This window comes from Lactuca sativa, chromosome 7 (assembly GCF_002870075.4).
Source record: "Lactuca sativa cultivar Salinas chromosome 7, Lsat_Salinas_v11, whole genome shotgun sequence".
NCBI classification, from domain to species: Eukaryota; Viridiplantae; Streptophyta; class Magnoliopsida; order Asterales; family Asteraceae; genus Lactuca; species Lactuca sativa.
The window spans coordinates 68,041,425-68,049,637 of NC_056629.2; positions in this window are offsets into that span (position 1 = coordinate 68,041,425).

An 8,213-nucleotide genomic window follows, 5' to 3' on the forward strand; every position below is an offset into this window, starting at 1 on the left:
TTGGTATACAACAACCTTTTCTTCAAGGATCGGGGACTTTTGTTGGGACAGACGAGCAAACTCCACAGAATTTTCTGAAATAAGATTTTTGTGGTTTTCGAGTTCGCTCTTGACAAACTCAGAACAGTCAACTTCATCCTCTATAGAAATTTCACTCATATCATCATCCTCATTAAGCTCAGATGCATTTTCAACATCAATTTTATTTTCTGAGCTCAAGTTGGCATCCAATGAGTCAAACTTTTGTATGGTTTCGGTTCTTAGTTTCAGTTTATCATTTTCATCCAAAAGATTTTTCAGCATGTCTTTATTGTCCTCGGACTTTATGAAAGATTCGATTTTGTCTAGTCCATACATATAAGTCGGATTTACATCCTCAGACGAAACTACACTTTTGCAATTGTATGCTTCAGCGTCGATTTCATCTTCTTTAAACTCAAGGAAGGGAAAAATCATGCGATGAATTTTCTGCCCTATTTCACAGTTAACATGAAGTTGAGTGATGTTAGAATAAAGACGCTTAGCAATAAAACAAAACACATTTCTTTGTTTCAAAAGTTTTAAATTGTCTCTTTGCAAATAAATGTTTTCGTCTTTGGATTTGATCAACTCCGACTCCTTCAGCTCTATCCACATCCGCCGTTCCTCACTCTTTGAAGACACCCTGCTTATTTGGTCAGTTAGGTTAGAATTGGTGACCCGTGTTTGAGTTAAATTGCTGTCTAGATGAGAAATTCTTGAATTTACGTTTTTTAATTCTTTTTCATATGAATTTTGTGGGACTTTGAATGAAACAAAAATAGATTGTACCTTCTTGATTAATTCATCAAGCTCATTAAACTGCATGCTGAGAGGTTTTGCTGTGAAGCACAAGTCCTCTCGCTCCTTCGTGTCTTCATTCCCACCGTGTGTGTTGTATCCCCTCATATGAGATACATCCGACACCATCAAGCACTTTCCACCGCTTCCTTCACCTTTCGCAACAAGCCTTTCCATGAGATGGCTTCCTGACTTCATCATCCTCAGAGTCGGTTGACCAGACCTCCATGCCACCGAACTCATCATCCGATACCAAACCCTGCACAATTAAAGCATTCATTGAAGGGTTAGTGACAACTTTCTTTCTCTTGATCTCTTCCAGCTTTTTCATCAACACAACTACTTCATCTTTCTCCTCATCCTTTTCTGCTATTTTCTTGAGGACACAGTCTTTGGCATAGTGGTTCTTTCCTTCACAATAATAGCACTTCACACCCAAATCTCCTTTAGCTTTCGGTTCTTTCTTTGGTTCTTCTGCCTTCGGTTCTTCCCTGACCTTTTCGGAACTATAACTTCCCTGCCAATTTCGGTTCTTATTGGTAGGAAACCTTTTCTTGATGAACCTCTTTGGGTTTGACACCATCATTGCATAGTCTTCAGAGGTAAGGTCATAGTCTTCTAAGTTAAGGTCTTCATCTTCCATCACACTTTTGCTTTTAGAAAGAAGGGCCAAGGAACCCAAGCTTGAAACCACATTTTTCTCCTACAAGACAATCTTTTCTTGGGATTTCAAAATCCCTACCAGCTTAGCCAATGAATAAGATTTGAATTGCTCATGGGCTTTGACAGTGGACACAACCGCTCTCCACTCAGATCTGAGACCGTTTAAAAACATGACTTTTTGTTCAATCAAGTTCCTTTCAATATCGTGTTTAATCATCTTACTAAGAAGATGATTGAAGCGATCGAATGTCTGAGTAACAGTTTCCTCCGGATTCTGCTTAAATTCACCAAACTCAGACAAAAGCAAGGTTTGAATGGAATGCTCTAGATCTTCTTCTGTGGAGTATAGCTCTCGCAGCCTATCCCATATTTCTTTAGCAGTGCTGCATGAACTCACTAGCCTGAAAGTATCAGATTGAAGAGCGAATCTGATCAATCTCAATGCTTTAATATTGCACTGAAACTTATCCTTTTCGTCTTGGGCAATATCTTTTACGTCCTTCAACAGATCATTATACTCTTTCTGAGTTTTAATGATTCTTGACGTTGCTGAATGAGCGAATGGTCCAGACACGATTCCTTCCCAAATAAGATTTCCATTGTCTTCAGATCCAATGACATAATCTTCAAAGTGATGTGCCCAGACTTCGTAATCCTGGGTGTAAAGGATGGGAATCTTCGTCATTGATCCAATGCTGTTTGAGATGTTAATGGGATTTGATTGTGACTCGTCCATGCTTGATCATAAAACCTGTTTGAAAGACCAGACTTGTAATATATTAAATTAGGGCAACACAAATAAATGCTGAGTTACGTCAATTATGGGATGACGGCTCAATAAATATTAGTTAATGCGGAATAACCCTAATCGCAACCTTTTTCACAGAAAAGATGTGTATGAATTACACAGCCTCCTGCTCTGATACCAATTGTTAAGTTATAAAACAAACTTGAAGATCGATTAGATCTTTGTAACAGGTATTGCGATGAACACAAAAACAATAAATAACACAAGTGTGGATCAAAATATGTCGAATGATTAGATCAAACAATCCTCAGCAGAGCTCGACTAAGAACTTCCGCTATAGAGGATTTAGGGTTACAAGAACGATAACAATAAACTTCTAAATAATTCTCTGATCGATCTATTCTTTCGTTAACTTCTAAGATGCATGCAAGCACCTATATTTATACTAAACCCTATTAAACTCACGGATGGACAGGCCCATACCGGAGATAAAAAACGGACTAGCTAACGAGCCCAATAGACGCCACACTATATACAAAACACGACCCAACAACATACAACATTGTTTTTCCAAAGCATAAAGCCTTAACTAGCATGCAATGTAACATTTGAATCATAAAAAACAGTTAGAAGATTATCTTGTGTAGTAGCTTGCTTGTATTTGACCTTTAGGAGCCTAGCACCTCAAGTGTGATTTCTCAAATGTCTTACAACAAAACAAGAACAAGATAATGGACTTGAGAGAGAAGTTCGGGAGCTCAAAATTGGCTAGCTTCTACTTTACCATACAACCATGCAAACCCTAATTCACCATGACTCTTCATATTACATAGGCCTTTTGGGCTAAACCTTTCATGGACTTTCATGTACGTTTTGTCCAACCCTAGTCAACATGGATCATGGGTCCAACTATAAGTATTATTGATTTACCTAATCACTCCCCGTAACTTTAAGTAGTCTCTTTTGATCACTGAATTAATTATGGATCAATACTAATTAAATAATGTGATTTCTCAATTAATATATTATACTTATAATATATTAATAAATCACAATAACCTCTTCCTCAAATATCCATCCTATCAAATTACTCTAGAATGTTGCAACCCAAATGGACCATGCTATTATCGGGTCAACCACATAGCAATTATAGTTATGGGTTTAGACACCTAATCCAACAGTCTCCCACTTGGATAAGTCTAATAACTATAACTGCCAATGTAGCTTCAAAATCCGAGTAGTAATCGTAGCTCTCTAAAAGCGGTTATCGAATCTTGACGTACCATTTAGATAAGGGATCATATAATCATCTGTTATTCAAGATATCATGCGGAAAAATACATGGAACATAGTCATACTTATTGTCCAGCAGTTTGTTTCCTGATTTCTGATTTATTTCACATAGAACTTAATTGAACACATCAATTTAGTCCTGACCTGGCCCGACACATATTTCAAAACAAAATCATTGAGGGGCCCAAGATATCGCTTTCAATCCTCTTAGGATAAAAGGAACAGATAAACTTCCACATATATGCTTGTACTAACTACTTGTTAAATCATACACAACAACATGTTTTATAACATCAAGTTACTAATGCGGTTTCACACTATTAGTGTACAACCAAATCATAATCAACAACTCATATATTTTGGTTTAAAAGTTATACGATATTATCGTCTCACAATCACTTGTGATAAATTCCATGAAGTGATTCATGTGAGCGCGGGTTTAGTCCAATACTCAAATCTTATTTCAAGAGCACTCATGAATGTTGTAGAAAACCTTTCCAATGTCTAACACATTAGACAATCTTACAAAACCCATTCATGACAGTCTATTTTCATAACCTACTTCCTAAGTATGATCGACTGTGGATAGTTTGAATAACTTTATTATTCTGGAAGTCAAAAAATGCAAAAGTGAAACAATAGTAAATAATTGACACAAGATAGTAACTTTACTCATAAATAAAACTCATTTTATTCAATCACCAAATGTCAATTACATTTTAGCTATTACAAGTTTCTAAATATTTATTTAATCACTAAAACTAATATCATCCTTCAGCCCAATACTCCTTGCATGCAGCAAGTGCTTATCCCTGCTCAGTCCCTTTATAAGGGGATCTGTTGGGTTCTTCTCTGACGGTATCCTCTTTACTACGAGTTGTCTTTCTTCTACTTGATGTTGTATAAAGTGATATTTTATGTTGATATGCCTGGATCTACCATGATCCCTTGGTTCCTTGGCTAAGGCAACTGCACTTTCATTGTCACAGAAAATATCCATAGGCTCCTTTACAGCTGGTACAACTCCAAGGTCTCCAATGAAGTTCTTCAACCATATTGCCTGCTTTGTTGCTTCGCTTGCTACTATGTACTCTGATTCACACGTTGAATCAGCCACAGTTTCTTGTTTGGAACTTTTCCATGTTATTGTTCCTCCATTAAGAGTAAATACCCAGCGCGACTGAGAGCAGAAATTATATTTGTCGGTCTGAAAGATATCGTCACTATACCCTGTCACTCTCAATTCATCACTCCTACTGAGGGTAAGGACCCAGTTCTTAGTCCTCCGAAGGTACTTAAGAATGTTCTTTACAACAGTCCAGTAAGCTCTCCCAAGGTTCCCTTGATATCTGCTGACCATGCTCAAAGCAAAGGTCACATCGGGACGAGTACATGTCATAGCATACATGATCGAGCCAACTACAGAAGCATATGGTATTCCACTTATTTATGCTATTTCAGCCTCTGTACTCGGACTTTGAGTTTTACTCAGTTTGCTATTGCTCTGGGTAGGTAAGTCTCATTTCTTGGAATTCTCCATGCTGAAACGTTTCAACACCTTATCCAAGTAGGTACTTTGACTAAGTCCTATCAGTCTTTTACTCCTGTTTCTCAATATCCTTATCCCTAGAATGTAAGCAGCTTCTCTGAGGTCCTTCATAGTGTAACATTTCCCAAGCCAGGACTTAACCTCCTGCAAGGTTGGAATGTCGTTTCCTATGAGCAGTATGTCATCCACAAACAACACCAGAAAGCTAAATACACTCCCACTAGCTTTGACATATACACAGGAATGATCCTCGCTTCTCGAAAAACCAAACTCTTTGAATTTCTCATTGAAACAAAGATTCCATCTACGAGATGCTTGTTTTAATCCATAAATGGATTTCTCAAGCTTACACACTCCATTAGGGTACTTTGCATTGACAAAATCCTCTAGATGATTTATGCAAACATCTTCAGCCAACTTCCCATTAAGGAAAGCGGTTTTGACATCCATTTTCCATATTTCATAATCATGAAATGCAGCTATGGCTAGCATAACCCTTATAGATTTAATCTTCGCTACTGGTGAGAAGGTCTCATCATAGTCAAATCCAGGAGTTTGAGTAAAGCCCTTCGCAACCAATCGCGCCTTATAAGTGTGTACTTTCCCATCCATGTCGATCTTCTTCTTGAAGATCCATTAGCACCAGACTGTCTTATGACCCGATACATTATCAACCAAGTTCCAAACTTGATTGTCATACATGGACTAAATCTCGTTGTCCATCGCCTCTTTCCATTTTGCAGACTCGGGCCTGCCATAGCTTCCTTGTAGTTGTTAGGTTCATCCAACTTTAACAGTGTACTATCACTGATAAATGTGTCACCTTCAGTAGAAATATGGAAACCATAAAACTCGGGTGCCTGTCTAACTCTACTGGAACGCCTTAGAGGTAAGGACTCGTCAATCGATTCAACGAGAGTTTCATCCTCAGGTTGAGCACTAGTGTTTGAGGTTCCTTCATCGCTTAACTCTTGAAGCTCTTCAAGGTCAATTTGCCTCCCACTATCCTCTTGGCATATGAGTTCTCTCTCGCAAAAGACTCCTCTCCTTGAAACGAAGACAACATTGTCACTCGGTCTATATAAGAGATATCCAAAATATTTCTGTGGATAACTGATGAAAATACAATGCTCACTTCGAGGTTCGAGCTTGCGTGAGTCTCTTTTCTCACAAAAGTCTCACAACCCCAAACTTTGATGTGTGCTAACGAGGGAACCTTCCCTGTCCACATCTCGTGAGGTATTTTGGAAACCTTTTTAGTTGGGAATAGATTAAGGATATTGGCGACAGTCTCTAAGGCATACCCCCAGAATGAGATAGGTAATGGAGCTCGACTCATCATGGAACGAACCATGTCTAGCAAGGTTCGATTGCACCTTTCATCCACACCATTAATGTAACGCCCTGATTCTTAGGTATTAATTTATGGCTTTAATTTTCATAATTGCAAGTTCTACTCGACGAGTTGGATGCCCTGATTCGTCGAGTAGCAGCGAGTTGGGCCACGTGTTTAAGTGACCTACTCGCTGAGTCCAAGATAGGACTCGACGAGTAGGAGTTGGAGGATGAAACCCTAATTTTCGGGGTTTTGCACCCTATTTAAAGGATCATTAGCCTCCTTTAGCCCCCTTACAGCCTCTTGAGAGTCCAGCAAACCCTAATATGTGTGTATGCTCCATTTTTGTTTGTTTTAAGCTTTGGAAGGTGGATCTTAGTCAGAGGAGCTTGAAGATCAAGTAGCTAGCAGCAATGAATGTGTGTGGATCTGAAATCTACCTCAGTTAGCATCATTTGAAGGTATCAAGTTGTTATCTTGACCTCATTTCCTTCTAGATCTCATTTGGTTAAAGATTAGGGCTTTTCTAGCATATTAGGAAGCTATTCGTGGGTATGAGCTAAGGTCTGAAGTTGAACTTCAGATCTGAACTCTCTTTGGTCTCTAAGTCCATAAAGCTTCCAGCTTTAGCAATTATAAACCTCTCCTTAGCTATAAAACTCCATTATAAGCTTGGATTTGACATTCTAAGTCTTTAGAGCCTTGCATGCACGTAAAGTTTGCAACTTTACGTGATAAACATGTCTTGGGAATCTTGATCTGCAATACGGAACCTTAAAATGGCTTAAAAAGCATCTAAATGGATAAAAGACTGAAGGGACTCGGCGAGTTACATGGTTAACTCGGCGAGTCCGATGAAGATTATCGTGCAAGGACTTCTGCATGGACTCGGCGAGTCAGTAGGGTGACTCAGCAGGTCAACTAGGTTTTTCCCGACATCTGGACACGCATGAACTCGGCGAGTTGCAAGGAAACTCGACGAGTTAGTGGGGGATTTCACGACTACTCGAGTTCTGGAAGGACTCGACGAGTCAGTGACTGTACTCGACGAGTCGGGTCAACATGGACTGTTGGCCTTGACCGTTGACTTTGACTTTGACCAAGGGTTGACTAATTGACTTTTGGGGCATTCTGGGAAAATGGAAATTTATGACTTCACTAACGTGTATAGATAAATATTACCTTTGGGATGCTGCATACACCAACACTCGCTGTGGCGGAGTTAGGATCAAAGTAAAGGGGTAGCATAGATTTTTTTTAAGGTAGCCTAATTTTCTTTTCCAGTGTATCATTGCAAAATAAATCGGAATTTTCTAAATAGACATTGGGATTAATTAGTAATGTTGATTATGATATGCATATCAACACGTAATTAGCATATGAAACGATATAAGAGCATCAATACAATCATTTTTATGAAGTTTTAGGTTAGGATGTTTGATTGTCTTCTAGTTAATTCCATCACTTATGATGGATTGATATTAATTTAAGCGTGTAATCTAAGGGTGGGATTGAACCCTAATTTATAAGAGGTTAAGATTGATATCAACTCATAGTTTGGGTAAGGTTAAGAAAACCTTATCATTGTTCATTTAGAAATTAGAGTCAACAACAACACTTGAATTTCTAAGAGAGTTTCATTGCCCTTTCCCACTGAAGTCAAAAATTCATAATATAACTTAATAATGCACTAAATAGGTTAGTCCATTTTATATATAAACTCTAACATTGAGTTCTACATCTAATCCTCTACATCATCAGTTAATCCTCTGCATCATGAGTCTGATTCAGTCAATGAAAAATAT